General features: G+C 36.3%; 1 non-coding gene across 1 annotated transcript; it reads right to left on the reverse strand.

Annotated features, from left to right (window-relative positions):
* Nucleotides 1-19,476: 19,476 nt before the first annotated feature.
* LOC119467471 lies at nt 19,477-19,640 on the reverse strand. Its single transcript, XR_005196011.1, has one exon. It is a non-coding gene; the product is annotated as a U1 spliceosomal RNA (small nuclear RNA).
* Between the last annotated feature and the right edge of the window lie 1,990 nt (nt 19,641-21,630).

Here is a 21,630-nt window from a genome sequence, read left to right on the forward strand (position 1 = left end):
ATCCATTTCCATAAACTTTTTATTATGTAAAACAGAAACTCTATTTCCATTAAAAAATAACTCATTTCCCTTTTACCCCAACCCCTGGCAACCACCATTCTACTTTCTGTATCTATGATTTTAAGTACTTTAAGTAACTCGTATAAGTGGAATCATACAGTATTTATCTTTGTGTGACCAGCTTATTTTACTTATGATAATGTCTTCAAGCTTCATCTAATGGTAAATCAGATTCTCTTTCTTCCTCAGGGTTTGCTTTTTAAAAAGTTATTTATTGTTTTGCATTTTGAGTTGTCATTGACTGTATTTAAGATTAGCTTGAGGTATAAAGTCAAAGTATTTTCAGGCCTTTCTGAGTCTGCAGTTTTCCCTGAACATGCATGGTCTGTTTCCAACTTTTACTGTATATGTAGGTGTTGCTGAGTTTCTCAGTGTTTAATGTCTGATTACAAAAGTGGGAGAAAGAAAAATAAAGAGACGGATGAGAGGGTGCTGGTCTTTTAAATCCTCTGAAAACCACTCTAGAAACAGGGGTTTGCAACAATGGGGAAATGGCCACTCATATCTGTCTGTACCTCTGTGATCAGAAAGAGCAATTAGAAATCTGAATACAGATCTTAAGTATCTGGAGGATTTGGTTCTTGTTTTGTACTTTGGTTCCTGTAAGTTTTGTACATCCTGCCGCAGAAATGTGCACAGTTAGCCTGTCATGGGGCCTTAGGTGGGGATGGGTAGCTGCTACTGTACTAAGATCTGAAGGTTAAAATTAACTGCACTTTACTATACAAAGCTTCTCCTGGAAGTTGTGACTCTTCAATAGACTTCAGAGTTCCAAAATCGTTACATCAGAAATATTTACTGTACAATTGTTATCTAGTTGGGGAGACAGATTCCTGATGCTTTATACTTTGCTGTCTCCCCAGAATCACCTTCTAATCTGTGTCTTTTTTTAGTATGTTCCCTGCATTCATCATGATTATTTTCTCCTATTTGTGAAAAAATTTCTTAAGACTTTCATGTAATTAACAAATTTCATATATATATCTAATATATGTATGTATACATACATCATCATCCATAGCCTCCATTATATTTTAAACCTATTTATGCTGATGATCTCAAGATAATTTTTCCTCATCTCAGATTATTAACTTCTAATAGATAAAAGTTTCTCTTGAATCTATTTGAAACTATACACACAAATTGTTAACATATAGTTTTCCTTGACTTTCTTTTTTATGGAAAGTATTTACTCTGAGTTCCTAGAATGGTGTCCTTGTTTGTAACTGTTGGATGTTTTCATAGATTTGCAGCTTTTTCTCTACTTTCTCATTCTTATGGAGAGATGCCATATCTATTTTGTTTTTGTGTTGGGGTCAGAGTGGATACCCCCAAAGATTTTCAGATACCTGTTCAAATATGTTGTCCTAGACAAAAGGAAAAGGCAATCTTCATGCTGGGTCTGTTTCATTCTGTGAGGAAAAGGTTTGTTGCCTGTAAAGTGTAGGAAGGCATTTCAGTGGAATGCATTTGCAAGCTACAAAGCACATTCCTGCCTGGCTTCTTTCCCGTGCATGTGGGTATAGACAGAAGTTGTCTGGGGCTGTTTTCACCTTCTTTAAGTGGTAATAGGAGCACTCTGTAGTAAGTGGCAGGCCTACTATCTCACATGCTGAGAATACTTGCTTCCTGAGATAACCCACAAGTGTGACTCTACCCTAATATTTGCTCCCTGGACAGCTTTACCTTTATTGCCTATTACTCTGCTTGTACCAGAGTCTATGAAGTGTCGGGCAGAAGCTACCATCTGATGCTTGTGATTTTCATTATTGAAGTCCATGCAAATGAGTTCACATCTATTTCCCATTAATTTTTCAAGCCTCCACCACCTATAGCACAACATTGAATCTCTCTTGGCATTTTCTTCATACTGTCTCAGAATTCCCAGGTGTTTTGAGATCTATAAGAAATCACTTTGGTTTTCACACTCAGGACAAGAGTCCACTTCTACTTTTCACTGCTAAGGGATGCATATTTAAAATTGCAGATAGGATTGGAAATTCTACACTGAATCCTACACTGTGATATGCTCTCTAGTCCAGATGCCTGAATGAAAAGAGTACTCCCACACTCCCCAAATGCCAAGTTCAACTAAGCAGGCCTCATTCTAGGTGCGTATATCTCAGCTTTTTCAGCTTTCACACCCAGTCTCTACCCAGAACCCCATCCAAGTTCATGAACTCTGCCTGGAACAGGCCTTATTCTGGTGTCCTTCCTCTATTTCATGAAGAATTAATGGTCCCTTCTGTCACTATGGATCTACATTCAAGCAGTAAGATTAGATTCTCAAAACCCAGTGGGCCAAACACAAAACTACTCACATGCTTTGCTCCAGTTATTTTATTCCTGTGAATACCAAAGATATAATCTCTTAGAGGTATGATATACATTATTATATACCTTGTATCACCATCCATTTTAGCAGAAAGAAGGGAAAGGATACCTAGATGTTTAACAGAGTAATGGCTTAATAAATCATAATATAAAAGCATAAAAAAAATTGGAAGCTTTTTGGGATTTTTTTAAAAATATAGAAACTATTTGACATAATGTATAGTTCAAGTAGATTATAAAATAGCATGCATGTCAATATTAGTAAAATTTGAATGTAGAATGTAACACATACTGTTAATACAGGGAAAGTGGTGGAATAATGGATGATATATTTTCATTATCTCTTTCAAAGGTCTTTTAATATTACTGTGATATTGTCTTTTCTACTAAAAATCAGTTATCTAGTATTTGATCTAGCTACTCACCCCATTTTTTTCTTTCTACTTCCTATTCTCTGGAGTGACTGAGCTTCTCAGGCTGCCTTGTTCCTTTCCGGACCTCCCTCCTCTCACTTCTACCCTCACCATCTAAGTGTTGGCACATTTTCAAATGTCTTTAGGCACCAACACCACCACCTTCTTAGTAAAAATTCTCTTGGGTCTTACTTGCCTTGACCTTTATGTAAATTTAATGCCACAGAGAGTAATCCTAACTTCTTCAGTTTTTCTTTGCGTATTGTAATTTTAAAAATCCAACCATAGAGAGAATTTGAAAGAATAGTGCAATAGTACAATGTCGTACAACCAGATTCAAAAATTGTTTCTTTTTGATCATTTGCTTTCCACCCACCTGTGTGTGTGTGTTATTGTTGTGGTCATTTTTGCTGAACTATTTGAAAGTAAGTTACAGACATTAAAATGTCTCACTCCTAGATACTCCTTCATGCAAGTCCTCAAAGTAGGGTCTTCTCATATTTCGCTGTGTTATCAAATTTAAGAAAACTAATACTTCTCCAATATTATCTAATATTCAGTATACTATAATGCATTGTCCAATGATGAGGATATGTTCTGAGAAATATGTCACTAGGAGATTACATTGCTGTGTAAACATTATAGAGTATTCTCACAAAAACCTAGATGTACAGCCCACTGCCCATCTAGGGTCCACAGTATGGCCTATTGCTTCTAGGCTACAAACCTGTACAGCACCTTATTATACCAAATACTACAGGCAATTGTAACATAATGGTAAGTATTTGCATATCTAAACATAAAAACGTACAGTAAAACTATGATAATGTAATCTTATGGGAACTTCATCGTATAAGTACCCCATTGCTAACTAAAATGTCATTATGTGGTGTGTGGCTGTTTAATAATTTATTCAATTATCCAAGAATGGCATTTGTTATTGTTGTCTTTTTTTTTTTTTTTTTTTTTTTTTTGGGGGGGGGACGGAGTTTTGCTCTTGTTACCCAGCCTGGAGTGCAATGGCGCGATCTTGGCTCACCGCAACCTCCGCCTCCTGGGTTCAGGCAATTCTCCTGCCTCAGCTTCCTGAGTAGCTGGGATTACAGGCACGTGCCACCATGCCCAGCAAATGTTTTGTATTTTTAGTAGAGACGGGGTTTCACCGTGTTGACCAGGATGGTCTCAATCTCTTGACCTCGTGAGCCACCTGCCTCGGCCTCCCAAAGTGCTGGGATTACAGGCTTGAGCCACCGCGCCTGGCCTATTGTTGTCTTTTTAATAAGAATCTAATCAAAGTTGATATATTTTACTTGGATATAAAGTCTCATTTTCTTTATTTTTCTCTTTTGATTTTATTTGTTTGTTTTACCTGGTAGAGATAGAAGAGGATCTAGCTGAAACAATAGTACCATATTAAATGATACAATGGAGTAAATATAAAAAGTTACCTATAAACTCTCTATTAGTATTTTTGATTAGAAAATATTAAATAGAACAGGGAAAAATAATGCAAACAAATAGTAAACTAATCTGGAATTGATAAGGGTATTTTGATTGCTATAGCATTAACTACTTCAAAAGAGATAAAATTTGAAATAAATAGTGATCTGCAGATATTATTGAAACATCATTCAAATTGGTGGGTCCATTAAGGACATTTTGGCACTTTTGACTTTCTAACATAGCACATCTGAAATGAATCACTTTGACCAATTTGACCATTTTCACTTTCTGCTTTACTTAACTGCTGATGTTTCCCTGCTACTTGCTCACTGATATCTTTGGTAGGTAAACCCTGATATACAATGCTAACATTTCAGCAGATATAATAAGTAGAAAATTTCATTGACTTTTTGTTGTTTTCAGAGAACCTTACCTAAACATTTATCTGCCTGTTGTAGTTATGCTTAGGTATTGCATAAAATCAGTTAAATAAATGCCATCACCAAACTATGGGTAGGCACTTTGGTCAGAGAGACAGACTCAGCAGATTGAGCAACTCTTACCAGCTATGTGACCTTAGGCAAGTCGTTTAACCACTCCTTGCCTTGGCGAACTGGTTGTAGTAAAGATTCTAGAAAATAAATGAAGAGTTTGGTACAGTAGCTGGCATATACTCAACTTTCTTTATATCTAAGTCTTCATACTTTTTTTCCCATGATGTTGTCATGTTTTGATGAGTCCAGGCCAGTTATCTTATAGAATATTCCAACTTATGGATTTGTCTCATTGTTTACTTGTGGTGTTATTTATTCTTGTATCCATGTTATTTCCGATAAATTAGAAATTATATCTAGAAGCTTGATTAGGTTGGGTTAAACATTGTGGCTAAGAATTCCTCATGGCTGATGTTACAGATGTTATAGTGAGTTATTTCAGGAGCTCCATCACCTCAGGGTGTTGCACTATTCATAACGCTAACTCTAATCATCTGATCTCTCCATTGTAATGATAAATTTCACCATTTACCATTAGTAAGAAAGCAGCCACATGATACTTTGGCATGGAAGAATATCTCCCACTTCTAATGGTTTTAGCATCCATGGATAAAGCCTGCCTAAATCAATTACAACATTGAGGGTTGAAACATAGTGATTTTATAATTCTACTATTTCTTCTGCACTAGTTATCTAGTAGTATTCTGTAGAGAAGAACCTTTATGTTTTCCCTTTCTATCTTTATTATTTTTTATTTGGGGTGAAGAGATGGTATCAGCAGGAACTCAGGATTTTTATGTATTCAATATATTACAAACCACAATAGTCCATCTTTTTTGATGCTCATATTATCCTGAATTTAGCCTTACAATTCTTTTTAATTTGACTCCTGGGTCCTTTGAACATGTACCCTTAGTTTTTGAGTGCTTTCTTGGTTTCTACTACAAAGGATGTCTCAGACTCACCTGAGCTTTCTCTGTCCCAGATCTAGACTCAGTCATTCTCCAACAAGCTTAGTTCATATTAGGGGGAATGGTAAAATCCAGGCACTGGCTATGTTCATTGTTACCTCGATGTCATTGCTTCTAGATCCTGTTGATGTCAGAGGTAGGAAATAAGAATTATGAGGGCCAACTGATATTTCTATTATGAAGTTTTATCTTATCTTTTTGTACATGTATTTCTTTTATATTAAAATCATGTTTCCTAATAACATTAATATATTTCCTTGTTTGCTTTAACCTACAATATACATATAGTAGTTTCAAATTTATAATACCATTTTGTTTAATAATAATAAGCCCAAATTTAGTTTGACTACTTGAGTAAAAATTGAGCCTGAGTGAAATGTAAGCTTTCTTGGCAGTTTATTTTGTTCTTAAAGTACTGTATATTACACTAAAGCCGTATAGTCAGAGTTCTGATCCAAGAGTTATTTGAAGTACATTTTTAAATGGACCATTTTGTGTTAATTATATATATCTCTATATATAAATATAGATATACACATACATATTTAAGTTTATTTATTTCTGCTTGTATTCAGTTTTATAATGTACCTTTTTCTTTTGGATTTAATTTGATTTTTTAATACATGCAAAACATGCATATAACTTAAAGGTCAGAAATAAAAGAAAAGATACTATCAGATTACTTCTAGAAGTAACCATTTTCATAAGTTTCTGGTTCATTTTTTTTATGTTTCATTTGGCAAATATAAACATATATACTTAAATCTTATTTCCTAAAAGCCATTAATATATTAGTTTCCCTTTCTTTTTGTCCAAAAGGTAGCATGTAATAAACACTGTAATTAATATATATATATATATATATATATTCACTTAAAAGTATGCCCTAGGAACCATTGGTATCAGTTTGCAGAGACCATATTCCTCTTAAATAGATGCATCATAGTCCACTGTGTGGGGATACTATAACCCTTTATTGATGGACTTTTGTTGCTCAAATAATGCCATAATTCATAAGCACACACATATACTTTTTCATATTTTTGGAGTTTATTTTCAGGGTAGATTTCTAGAATTGAGATTGCTGAGTCAAAAGTCATATGTAGGTTCATTAAATATTTCCAAATTTTCTTCTGCAGGCAACATTAACTTCCCGGCACTCCCCATTGCCTATCAGGATACTGATGTTTCTGCATTTTTATCCTGACTCTCGAACTTTTTAAAAAAATTATTCACCAGGGATAATTCTTCCTTTTAGCTATATTCTTTATCCTTACTTCAATAGACTTCTGTTGAGTCTAATACAAGGTACCAATATTTGAAAGATAAACAAGGCACAGCTCCTACTTTCAAGGAGCTTACAGTCTTAAGTAGATAATCACTTGCAAACTGATCTTGAATCATAAGGATGGATGCACTAATTAAAGAATAAACAAGGTATTGTGGGATTCTGTGGGGGATTCAGCCTGAGGTTGTTTGGAAATCTTCGAAAAGAAGTAATCTTTTACATGGTTCATGTGAAAAGTGATGAGTGACAAATAGATGAACAGAATTTTAAAGTCAGGACATTGTGATAGAGACTGGCGCATTGAATGGTGGGAGGCTGAGGCTGTGAGGTGAGGTTGTGAGGCTGACACACCAGGTGTATGTGAAGAAGTATGGTAAGACATGAGGCTGGACAGGTAGCTGGAGAGTAATTAATGAAAGATGTTGTATGCCAATATATGGATTTTGATTTTGATTTCACAAAGCAAGAAGAAAATGGGATATAATTATTTAAATGAATCTGTATCTGATTCGTGCAAGATGGCATGTTAAGTAGTTGCCGAAGATAAAAAGTAAAGATACAAAGCCAAGAACCCCATAGGTACATTTTAAGACAAACAAACCATTTAGTTGTATATGCACAGGGCACCATAGAAGCACAAAAACAAGACACTAACTCTGAATCTGCTCTATACTTGCTACACTTCTTAGATTCTTCATTTGCTGTGAAGTGTTTTAAGCCACAAACCTGGGCATCATCCTTGGTACCTCCTCTGTCCCGACCTCCACATCCAATGCATCACCAAGTCCTGTTGATTTCAACTTCAAAATTGATCTCAAAATCTTTCTTACCCATTGTCCTTGTTCTAACCATGCCTAGACTATCAGTTTCCCTTCTTCTACTCTTTCCACCCATGACTCATTCATGACAGCTAGAGTGAACATCTACATCAATCTGATCACACCCTTCTGATCCTCTAAATGCTTACATCTTCCCACTGCAGTTTGAATAAAGTTCAACACCCTTAACTTATCCCATAAGTACATATAACCTGCTTCCTCTCAAACCTTTCAGCTTACGTTGAGCAACTCTTCCTTTTTTTTTTTTTTTTTTTTTAGACGGAGCGTCTCTCTCTCTCTCACCCAGGCTGGAGTGCAGTGGCATGATTTTGGATCATTGCCACCTCTGCCTCCCAGATTCAAGTGATTCTCCTGCCTTAGCATCCCAAATAGCTGGGACTACAGGCACGAGCCACCACGCCCAGCTAATTTTTGTACTTTTAGTAGGGATGGAGTTTCACAATATTGGCCAGGATGGTCTCAAACTTCTGACAAGTGATCCACCCGCCTCGGCCTCCCAAAGTGCTGGTATTATAGGCATGAGCCACCATGCCTGGACTTCTACTCTTCCTTTTAATTACTTCTGTTGAGTTTCTTGCAGCTTCTGGAGTATACAAACCTCTTTTCTACCTCCTGGCACTTATACATGTTGCTCTGTCTGGAGCACATTTCATCCCCCATCGCTACACAGAGCTGCCTTCTCCACAGGTTTATGTCGCTTCCTCGAAGAGATCTTTGCCAATACTTAATCTGCATTCTTCTATTCTTTCTCAAAACAGAATGGACTTTTCCTCTATGTCTAACAAGGATGAATTGTTCTATCACAGTCAGAGTGTAAGAAATGTCACATCTCTATTATATTCTCAAGCATATACTACAGTTCAGAGTTTCCATTTACCAAGATAAGAGTTTATTTAGCTTGGAAAATGGGAAAAGCGCTCTGTTTCCTTGGACTATATTGTTAATTTGGCTGCTTCTGCTAAATGATGCTGCATGTGAGGGTTACCCTTCATTAACTACCGATCCAGAAATAGAATACAGATATGCCTCTCTATCACCCAAAGATTTGATCACCAGGGTGTTTGCCAGGATACCAAGTTTTGGCAGTTAATATTTATGTCTTAATTACCACATACCAGCTCAACAAAAGGTCTTCCTACTACAGGAAAATAACTTTAAAGAAAGATGTAGCTAGTCCAAATTGAGATGTGTTGTGATTTTAACATTAGATATTGAAAACTTGATGTGAAAAAAGAATAAAATATCTCATAATGGTTTTGTATTAATTACATGTTGAAAACTATTTGGGATATTGAGGTTAAATAAAATTTATTATCAAAATTAATTACACTTTAAAAAAATTGTTTTAATATGGCTACTAGAAAATGTAAAACTACGTATGTAACGATATTACAATTCTATTGTGTGCCATTGTTCTAGACCTTACAAAACAGAGGCCAGGACGCTTTCCCCATTTAGTGCTCTACTTTCAGGACCTGGGAGCCCTAACCTACCTTACACAAAGCCTGAATATCTTTTGAAGGGAGAGAGAGAAAAGCTACCTTTATACTTTTTTCTTAATAAGTCAGCTATAGAAAAAGAAAGGCATGAGGTAATTTATAAAATTATTGATACATCATTATCCTGGCATATCAGCTTTAAAACAGTCTTATTATATGTGAATTCTTTGAATAATGTTTGACTCAACCACTAGAATGTAAACTTGATGAAGGTAGAAATTACTTCATTTTTGTTCACTTCAATATCTCCAACACTTGCAGAAGTTTAAGGATCACAGTGTCTGTGGAATAAATGAATGGTAGCATTGTAAGGGAAGGTTGTCAGAAGACAAGGCTTTGAGTTAAATTCTGAAGAATGATTAAGAGTTAGTTACATGAGAAAGAAATAATTACATTTCAGATAGAAAACAATATACGAGAAGGATGGATCCATGACTCAACTCCCCATCCCTACCTTCCACTGCGGAATCATGATTGGCAGGGGTCAGATTGTGAATATCTTTATTTTTCCAGCAGGTATTGATATTGTTTCTTTTCTTTTTCTTTTTTTCTTTTAAAGACAAAGTTTCACTCTTGCCCCCCAGGCTAGAATGCAATGGCACAATCTTGGCTCACTGCAAACTCCGCCTCCCTGCTTCAAGTGATTCTCTTTCCTCAGCCTCCTGAGTAGCTGGGATTATAGGCGCCTGCCACCATGCCCAGCTAATATTTGTATTTTTCGTAGAGACAGGGTTTCACCATGTTGGCCAGGTTGGTCTTGAACTCCTGACCTCAGGTGATCCATCCACCTTGGTCTCCCAAAGTGCTGGGATTACAGGCATGAGCTACCATGCCTGACTGATATTGTTTCTTATAAAAGAAAATAAGAATACTACATTTGTGATGTTCTTGGACTATGGGCTGGGGGAAAGAGGTAGTTACATAAAAGGCAAGAGATAGGCTGTGAATTATATTTTAGAGTGAAGGTAAGAAGTACGCTTTTTGAGAGATGTATGTGCTCAGATATGGAAACCAGACCTGACTGTATTTAAAGTCTCCAGCTCTCCCTGAGATTAACTTCCCTGAGCTTAGGGAGACTTGTGTTTAATCCATTTAAATAAGTATTAGGTTGGTGCAAAAGTAAATGTGGTTTTTGACATTACTTTCAATGGCAAAAAACGCAATTACTTTTGACCCAACCTAGTATCAAGGACTGGAGGGTCAGTCATTTATAAATTCTAAATCTGGTACTCACCAAATCTGTGCAGAAGCAAAAAATGCAGAAAACCAACCTTATTTGTTTGTTAGTAATACTACGGACATATCATATCAACCCTTGCTAAATTACTGTTAATATTTTTAACAGCAACACATGCATTCCTGGCTGCTACCACACAAAATACTGGCCTTTGGCTGGGTCCCAATAGCTGGCATGCTGCCTCTCCATTTCTTTATGCTTCACCCCTAGTGCCAGAGGTCTTACAATTCTCCTGGCTAAAGCCAGTAGCACAGTTAAAATGATGCAGGGTCTTCAAAACGTTCATGAAAATGTATGTCATGGAAAAATTATGCATGAATTTCAAAAATGTTTTGCACCAAAATAAACTGGCACTAACTTTTTATAACATGTATGAACAGGATCTAGTTTGAGGCACTAAGAAAGATAAAACATCAGTTTGAAAAGAGCCTCTGTCAGAGCAAAATGAATTCTGCTAAAATTGAAGCAAGAACAAACATCAAATTTAGTGAAACTTGAGAGAAAGAATGGTGAAATCATTGATGCTTTATAAAGAATTTATGAGGACAATTTCCCAAAGAAATCAGCAGTTTACAGATGGATAGCTTTTTTTAAGAAGGGAGAAGTCAATGTTGAAGATAAAGCCTACAGTGGCAAATTATCCACATCAATTTGTGAGAAAAAAATTAATCTTGTTTGAGCCCTAATTGGACAGGACAGAACAGAACATGAACAGCAGAAACAATGGCTAACACTATAGATATCTCAATTGGTTCAGCTTACATGATTCTTACTAAGAAGTTAAAAGTAAACTTTTCATTGATGGGTGCCAAAACTGTTGCACCCAGATTACCTGCACATAAGAGCAGGCTTTCAGTGGAATTTTTTTTAAACAAAGTTCAAGATTCTGAAGCATCTCTTCAAAGAATGGTAGCAGGTGAGGAAACATGAAATTACCAGTATTATCCTGAAGACAAAGCACAATCAAAGCAATGGCTACCAAGAGGTGGAAGCGGTCCAGTCAAAGCAAAAGCTTTTGCTGGTCAAGAGCAAGAGCTATTACACTGGTCATGGCAATAGTTTTTTGACATGTGCGTGGCACTTTTTCTTGTTGACCTTCTGGAGGACCAAAGAATAATATCTGCTTATTTTATTTTGGGAAAGGCCAAAGCTTTAGCAGAAAAAAAAATGCCCACAAATCTTCACTGGAGAATCCCTTTTCACTACCACAATACTCCTACTCATTCCTCTAGTCAAATAAGAGCAATTATGTGAGATTTCTAATGGAAATCATTAGGCATTCACACAAAAGTCTTGATTTGGCTCCTTCTGACTTCTTTTTATTTCCTTATCTAAAGAAAGATCTGAAAAAGCCACCCATTTTTCTTCCATTAATATCATAAAAAAGACTGCATTGACATGATTAAATCCCAGGGTCCTCTGTTCTTTAGGGATGGATTAAATGACTGGTATCATCACTTATAATATATTGAGTCTTGAATTTGATGCAGTTTATCTTAAGAGAGAAAATATATATTTTTTTATTTTTATCAATTCTATTTTTCCATAAACTTTTTGCGGTCCCCCTGTAGAGTCATTGTCTGAGTCCCTCAGCCCTAAAGTCTGGTATCATTGTGATTGATGGCTTCCTATGGCTGCTGTTACTGCTGTGCTGCTATCACCTACCATAGCCTCTGAGGAGCAACCCTCAGTACTGACATGATTCTGCATTTTTTTGGAAGTCATTCCCCTACTCAGGCCTAATCCAGAATATAGGCTCTAATACAGAGCTAATACAGAGCAAAACAGATTAGGCCTAAGTAGGAGAAAACTACCACGTACATATCCTGGATTAGGCCTGAGTAGGAGAAAATTACCACAAGTGTTTAGCACTTACAACAACACAAATGTGTGAGCTCATAGTTGTGTAGGTAAATAGGGCATATGGCCTAGCTGGATCTTTTGGTTTGAGTCTCACAAGGCTAAAATCAGGGTACTGGAAGGACTATCTCAAGGGTCTGAGGATGAATCTGCATCTAAGTTAATTCAAGTTGTTGGCCACACTCAATTTCTTGCCGTTGCAGGGCTGAGGTCCCCAGTCTATTGCTGGCTGTCAGCTGGGGCAGATTTCTGTTCCTAAAAGTGTCCACATTCCATCTCATACTTTCCATGTGGTTTTTTTCAGTATTGCTTTATTGAATTCTTCTCATGCTTCAAATATCTCCAAGCTCCTTTTCTGCTGTCACAGGGGGTTGACTCCAGCTGGAGGAGGCTCTCGGCTGTTTTTTTTTTTTTTTTTTTTTNAAAACAGGATCTGTTACCTGGCTAGAGTGCAGTGGTGCAATCTCAGCTCACTGTAACCTCTGCCTCCCAGGCTCAAGCAATCCTCCCACCTCAGCCTCCAGAGTAGCTGGGACTAGAGGTGCATATACCACACCCAGATAATTTCTATATTTTTATTGGAGATGGAGTTTTGCCATGCTGCTAAGACTAGTCTCAAACTCCTGAGCTGAAGCAATCCACCTGCCTCAGCCTCCCAAAGTGCTGGGATGATTACAGCCATAAGCCGCCATGCCTGGACTGCTCTCTGCTTTTAAGGGTTAATTTGATTGTGTTGGGCATACCTGATAATCCAGGCTAACCTTCCTATTTTAAGGTTCATAACCTTAATCCCACGTGCAAAATTACTTTTGCCGTGGCCTGCAGCATAGTCACAGGATCCAGAGACAAGAGCATGGACACCTTTGGGGGCCTTTCTGACTTCCACAGTCTCTATGTTTCCCTTTGTTCTCATGAGTGAAGAGGTAAGTTTTCTTCTCATAATAATAAAGGCTACACTTATTGTGAACCTGCTAACTTGGGCTACATGCCCTATATTCAGCATACCATTTAATTCTTGCAAGAATTCCAGAAATTTATATGTTTATCCTTTTATGACCAACTAGAACATAAGGCTCCAATGGTGGGACAAATCAAAAGAAAGGCTATGTTAATAATCATACTAATAATAGATAATCCTGTGGGTGCCATGGAAGGAAAGCCCATGGGGTTGGCTAAAACCCTAAGAGTGGTTTAATCTATGTGGCTTCAGATTGTTGCTGGGGTGAAAAGTCAACACTTTGTTTAGTTTATGATAGAAAACACGTTTCTAGCTAGGAAGGCAACAGCCACAGACAATGCAGCATAATCAGACTTAGGGCACTGGAAAAGAATGAGCTCATGATGAGGTAAGTTGAGGGCAAGAAAGGAGGATTTGAGGAGTAAATTAAGATAGTTAAGCACTGAGCCTATGAACCGAAATTGTTAGAGCCTATCCTTCATAAGGTGCCTAGTGAGTGGCAGGGATCATTGGATACAGACAGAGGCTGAAAGGCTTAAGGCTGGACACTGGAAGGGTACCGAGAACCCCATCTTCTCAGAACACTTTTTGTGAAATCTCTTAACTAGCCAAAATAGCTGAATTACTTGCAGCTATTTTAAAGCATTCCCCTGGGATGATCCTGGGGGTGCTATAAAAATATTAAAGATAAACCAATACTCTAAATGTTTAAGGAGAAAAAATTAAAAATAATATAAACGAGAAACAAAACACAACCCCCTCAAAGCAGCTTCCTGAAACAGTCTGTGAAAAGGCTCTGCCTCCAATAGTATACTTAATCTACATCAGACAGAATCTTTTCTGCATGTTATTTCCTGTTGCTTTTTTGTAATAATAGAACTAAGTCAGCTAAGATGTCCTGGTCTCTGCCCTAGGCCAGGTCTCCCAAGAGCATACAATGGCTTCTAAGAGGTGGCAAAAGGCTCCTGTCTCCATGGTACAAATCTCCCATAGGTAAAAGTAACAGACATAAACGTGAACCCAAGAATAACATGCTGAGATCTTATTTTAAGCCTTCAGAGTTATAGAAGAAAATTATTTATGACTATTTATCTTTCCAATAAGCAGAGTGATTCCGTCATTAAGATCATTAAATAAAATCTTTTCAAATAAATGGATGGCGGAAGAAAGAAAGAGACTGGACTCTCTTAGCGGGGTAAGGAGAAGAAAAAAAAAATCCTGTTGTGAAAATTTTTTTTTATCATTTTTTTTTTCCTGAGGAACCAGCCTGGTTCAGAGAAACAAGTGCCCTGTGTCCAGAAGTTTGGGTGTACCATTGCACCACTGGGTAAACATAGGGATCTAGGAAAAGTCACATGTCTGCCTTAACCACCTATCCTTTTCTGTAAAAACTGGCGTCTCTCATCTCCCAACCTGTTTAGGCAGTTTGCAAACACAAACATTAGCTACATTTGTCATATGGAACTGGCAAAACTTTACGTAAGACTCAGTGCAGCATGGGGGCTGAAAACCACAGCTGCCATCTGCACAGTGACTATGCAACCAGGAATTGTTCCAAGCCAGAAGTTCTGAACATTCTCATATCATGGCATCCGTAGTAATAGTAATTTTTTCATAGCACATCTAGGCCAAAAGAAATACCCATCATATCCATTTATTAAGTAATTATATCTCAACCACTTAATACATATTTATGTCTTGACAACTTGGTGGAAATTTGAAAAAATAATATGCATAAATTGAAAGAAAATACTTTTATTTCATTCTTAAGTAACACAATAGTTACTAATGGCATGTGTGCACCTGTTGGGTGCTGTACAATGTCTGGAAATTTGGAGTCAAGATCAGACACCTTCACCCGAATTTCTTGTTCCACGTTGATTTTAGGGTGGTATTTGCTTTTCATCATAGCAAAAGGTGAACATCCAGCTTTGTGAATATATATAGTGCCATTGACAGGGATGCGGTGTGATCTAATGTTGAAACTGTGAACTACCTCAAGCTGGTAGTTCACTCAATGACTGACAGACATCAGTTATCCCCTCATTTCCCTTGAAAATGTTAAATGTTCCAACAACCCTTTGCAAGTTGACTGCTGTGCCCTGGGATATGTTAGCACATGCAGTGGGAATCTCGGAACTAAGCACCTAAGCTATATTAACTTTTTTGATCCTCACAGCAGGCCTGTGATTTAGTACTGTCCCTGTTACTATTCTCCATTTTGGAGAAGACACGGAGGGACAGAGAAATTTAAAAACTTGCCCAAATTCACACAGCTATGAAACCAGAATTTGAAGCCAAGACTTTTGGCTCCAAATCCTTAAATCGCATAAGTACACAGGTCGGGGATGGGGAACGCTGGGTTCTTCTTCTCAGGATTTGCGTGGCCTTAGGCACCTAAGTGACTTATCTATGGCTCAGCATTCTTTTCAATCAAAAGGGGATAATAACCGTTGTCTTAAGGATTAAATAAGACAATACATGTGAAGACCTGAACTTAGTGCCTGTCACAAAATCTTTACTTAAAACTAGTACAATTTTGCACAGGGATCCATTGTGTCATTTCCTTGATTTCCCCTAAGAACTATATAGGTGAAGGGGAGGAAGGCAGCAAATCACACTGCCATGTGTGTACCTATGCAACTATCTTGCATGTTCTTCAAATGTACCCCAAAACCTAAAATGCAATAAAAAGAAAAAGAAAAAAAAAACCTCTGTGACATATGTTAGTTTTAAGAAGCCAAATCACAGAAATAATTCAGAGGACTTTGCAGTAAATCTGTGATTAATTGCTCACAGCCCTGGTATCTTCCCAAGTATGCACCTTTTAACCACCTTCCCAGCTGGGCTATGTAAAGAAGGGGAAGCATTGAGCTTTCGGGGGAGAGGTTTCTTATCAACACATGGTAAAATTCTGAAGAATTGGTAGAAAAATATCAAATATTTTGATTGAAAAGCTTTATTTTTTAATGATAGAAAGGGAAAGTGAAAAAATTATTGAGCCATCCTTATCTGACAAAATAGAAGAAATGTCACAGTGCAGTCCTAGGGACTCACTCCCTTTCTTTTATAGAATAAGCAAAACAAACTAAAACAAACACAACCCCCCCAAACTCCCAAAACAGAAAACAAAAGGGCTTCCCACTTATTAAAATACAAAAACCTAGGGGGAAAAATATCACCTCCTACCCCCAAACCAATTTCTTTCTCCTCCAGAGTCTATAACTGTTTTATTTATGATCTCCAAAAGAATAAAAATCTGTTGTGGTCCGACTATTCATCTCCGCAGGCAGCCCAGGGTAGCATCCCACACAGCAAACTTCCCTCAGAGCTTTGCACTCATTTTTGAAGCTTTTCTTCCACATGAATTATAATATTCTGTTTCAGTTAGCAATGCTTTGATAGTCATGGGCTTCTTCTTTGTGCTACACAGAATAGTTTAACAGAAGGAGTTGAACCATGAAATGAGGTGACCCATGCATTGAGTCTTGCAGGGCTCTGCCACCCAACAGTTGTGTAGATTTGTAAAGTCTCACCTTCTTGCATCACCATCTCCTCATCTGTAATGCTGGGATAGCACTACTCCCCCTCACCCCCAGTGTCATTGGGAAGGTTATCTGTGATAATATACGTGAAGATGAGCTATGCGGTAGACATTGTACTGCCATTGTCTCAAAGACATTCTGTTGATGTTTTCTCAATGCTGGAACATTGCTTTCTTCCCACCTCTACTCTCTTGAAGAATATAGGAATTCCTGGGCTGTTTTCTTCAGGGATGCTAATTTATTTGCCTTACAAATATTTGTCTGTTTTCTCTCACGTTAGTATGTAAATTGGGTTTTAAATTTATCTTAAAGTTATCTTAAAGAGTTTGTGTGAGCTATGATCTGCAGGGAATGTATTTATTTGGCTCTTTTCTATACCCTGGAAATGGACACTGCAGAGATCATTTAGAAGTTATGAAGACATTTAGAGTTTTAAGACTATTCCCTTGCTGGCAAGGAGTTGTAATCCCTTGAGGGAGAAGAGGCATTCTGGTTTTTGGAATTTTCAGCCATTTTGCACTGGTTTTTTCCCATCTTGGTGGATTTATCTACCTTTGGTCTTTGAAGCTGGTGAACTTTGGATGAAGCCTCTGAGTGGATGTCTTTTTTGTTAATGTTGAAACTATTCCTTTCTGTTTGTTAGTTTTCCTTCTAACAGTCAGGCCTCTCTGCTGCAGGTCTGCTGGAGTTTGGTGGAGGTTCACTCCAGACCCTGCTTGCCTGGGAATCACCAGCATGGGCTGCAGAACAGCAAAGATTGCTGCCCTTTACTTTCTCTGGTATCTTCTTCCCACAACAGTACCCACCATATGCCAGCCAGAGCTCTTCTGTATTCCTCATTCAATATATTTTTTACATTTATTAAAATAAGTATTTCTTTAAAATTTTTATGTTAATATATAGAATTACATTGATTTTTCAAATATTAAACTTATATGTTTGGATTTGTGTCCTCACCCAAATCTCATCTCAACTTCTAATTTCCATAATCCCCACCATGTCTGGGGAGAGACCTGGTAGAAGGTGATTGGATCATGGGGTAGTTTCCCCATGCTATTCTCCTGATAGTGAGTTCTCATGAGATCTGATAGTTTTATAAGGGGCTCTTCCCAACTTGCTCCACACACTTCTCTCTCCTACAACCTTGTGAAGAAGGATGTGTTTGCTTCCCTTTTTACCATGATTGTAAGTTTCCTGAGGCTTCCCAGCCATGTGAAACTGTGAGTCAATGAAACCTCTTTTCTTTATAAATTACTCAGTCTACACTAGTATCTTTTTAGCAGTGTGAAAACAAACTAATACATAAACCAACATGCCATTTCTGAATAAATTCCATTTGATCATAAGTATTATCCTGTCAATATGATAGGATTAACCACTGTCGTTTTATTTAGAATGTACTCATTAAAAAGGTTATTCTATAATTTTCTTTTCTTATAATTTTTTTTGAAAAAGTTCTAAAATCGAGATCATGAATGGTCTTAGATAGATATCAAAGGTCTTATATAAGTTTTTGAAACTGTTGTCTCTCTATTATCTAGAAGATTTTAAGACTTATGTTATCTCTTTTTAAATTATTTGGAAAACTATCTGTAAAGCCATGTGTTTTTTTTTTGTAGTAAACATGTTTAATAATGCACTAAAAATAAAAAACTATTTATATTTCTATTTTGTGTGTCTATTTTATGATTTTTAAAGAACTGTTAATTTATAATGAAGTAGCATATCTATTGGTGTAGAGTTATCTTATTCATGTGAAGTTGGCTGTCCTTATTTACAAGTCCTGCATCTGTGGATTCAACCAATCACAGATAGAAAATAAGGGGAAAAGACACAATAAAAAGCAACAAAACAAAAATAGAAAATACTAATAAAAACAATACAGTATGACAAATATTTACATAACATTTACATTGTATTATGTAATATAAGTAGTCCAGAGATGATTTAAAATATGCAAGAAGATATGCCTGGGTTTTAAGCGTTTTATTTTATTCCATTCATATAAGAGACTTGAGCATCTGTGGATTTTGGTATCTGGCAGGGGGGTGGGGTGGTTCCTGGAACGAATCTTCTGCAGACACAGAGGGACTACTTTATGCAGAATCTATAGTAGTGTCTTCTTTTGCATTCTAAATATTGACAATTTGTATCCTCTATTTTTTCCTGTCTTTCTAAGAGTTTTTCCATTTTATTAATCATTTAAAATAACTAGCTTTAGAGTGTTGATTTTCCATGTCATATTCTTGTTTTTTATGTCACTGATTACTGCTCTTATCTTTGGAATGCAGCCATCAATGCAATGAGGCTGTGAACTGCCTCATTCCACACACTTTGCTATTTTCATTCTTTATTATCATTCAGTTTTCTACATTTACTAATTTCTACTATGATTTTTTCTTTGAACTATAGATTTCTGAAAAGTGTATTGTTTAATTTCTATTCATATTTTTGTATTTGAATATTTTGGCTTGATTCTATTGTGATCGAAAAACTTATGATGAATGATCTCAATTCTTTTTTTTTTTTTTATACCAGGGGAAAGCGGGAAGGCAGTCCCCCACTACCACAAATTATACAGCTGAGTTTCCCACATTTGGGGAAATCACAGGGGTCAGCACATCCAGAGCGCAATGGATAAGCCTCGCCCTGGGAAAACCACCTTCGTGATCATGGTATCTCCCCTGACAGGTAAGTACTGATCTCAATTCTTTAGTTTGTTGACATTTGCTTTAACCCCAGCATATGACCATTTTTGCTTTGCTTTACATACTACATGCACCTGAACGGAATGAGGAGTCTGTCATTGTCAGATGCGATGTTCTATACATGCCAGTTAGGTCAATTTTTAAAAATTTGTCTCTCTGATCTTGTATATTCTTACTCATTTCTTATTTTTATTATATTTGCTTCTTATATTGTTTTTTATATTTAACAATTTCCAAATAATTTTTAGAAAGTAAATAGTGAGGATTAAATCTACCAGAGAATAAGCTCTAATACAAGGACATTGTCATAAAGGAAAAAAAAAAAAGATGGACTACTGGTTCAAGTACAAGTTGATAAATATAATTCAATGGAAAGTCAGAAACTGAGCCATGTTTTTGGGGGAACTTAATGTAAGACAGTACCACATCAGTGAGGGAAAAGATACATTATTAATAAAAGCTCACATATAAAGAGCTGTATATCATTCAAAATACAAGAATTAATTCTAGTGAATTATAAATATTCAAGGTCAAAATAAAGATAACAGGAAAAAATATAAAAGATTATCTTTCTGACTTCAAGTCAGACAGATATTCTTAAAGAGGACCTTAAAAATATAACTCACAATGTGAAAAATTAATATTTAATTACATCAAAAATGGAGATTTCTATCAAATGGAAAACATGATAGACAAAATTAATAGACAGATAATGAATTGGAAGAAGATACCTGTCAAAACTCACATTGATAAGAGATTAAAATCTAGGATATTTGAGATTTCTTCCGAATCATTAGGGAAAAATCAAGACACTGAAAGGAAAATTCCATAGACAAAGAACATGTATACTCAAATCTCAGAAGTGAAAAATTAAATGGCTATATGAATTGAAAGTTAAACTTACTAATTAATAAGATGTGAATTATGACAGCAGTGAACTACTACGTTATCCTCATTACGTTGATAAAAGTTAATGACAAGTATTGGAGAGAATGAGAAGAAATTAACCACATGGACAAGTAGGTGATAGGGAAACATGGTGCAGACAATATGAAAAGCAATTCAAAAGTACCTTGGGAAAACGAGAATATATATATTCTTATATATTCTCCTGTGTCTCAGCTAAATTTTTGCAGAGGTCCACAATGGAAAGCTCATAGGGATGTTTATTACTTCATTCATTGTGATAAAAAAAAATTCTAAAAGAGTGGATAATTATAACGTGGTATATGATTGCTTGAGAAGGGGGAAAAAGGGAATGAAGATTGGGAATCTTAAAGAAAGAAACATGGAACAAGAATTGGTCCTAAGAAAAATAAGCAAGAGATGGGTTCTTCCATGTGTAGGTGATGGCAGTTAATGTTTCATGAGTTGAGAAGTGTGATAACTTCAACTCTCTGCCCATGCAGTTCCAAAACAAAATAAACAAAACCACCTCAAAACACCTTCTGACATGTGTCTTTGCAGATCAGCCTAGTACATTTTAAGGAAAGTTTCACCAAATTGGGTTGTTAGACAAAAGAGTACATGCATTTTAAATTTTAATATATTTTACCAGGCAAGTTCTTTATTAGCTATTTCAAAATTTTTTCTTAGATAGTCTTATTCATTTATACCTTAGGTTGAATTTGGAGTGAACTAATCAAGTTATAAAAGAAACCCATGGGGATTTATGTTAGAATTGCATTCTAATAAGGAATTGCAATTTAGAATTACATTAAATTAATAGCTTAATTTGTGGGTAATTGACCTACTTTCAATCTGAGGAAATATTTTATAAGCATAAAAACTAAGAGGAAATCATAAGTGAAAACATTAAAATGTTAATGATGATATTTCTTGGATAACGGACCTACATGTACTTTTTTCCTCTGTCCACTTTTCTGGGTATCCAAATTTTCTTTAATATGCACACTCTACTTTTAAGTGAAAGAATTTATTTAAAAAGTGAACCATACAGTAATAGAGCCAGGAGGGATGG

Source organism: Cebus imitator, unplaced genomic scaffold (assembly GCF_001604975.1).
Source record: "Cebus imitator isolate Cc_AM_T3 unplaced genomic scaffold, Cebus_imitator-1.0 Scaffold294, whole genome shotgun sequence".
In the NCBI taxonomy this organism is placed as follows: domain Eukaryota; kingdom Metazoa; phylum Chordata; class Mammalia; order Primates; family Cebidae; genus Cebus; species Cebus imitator.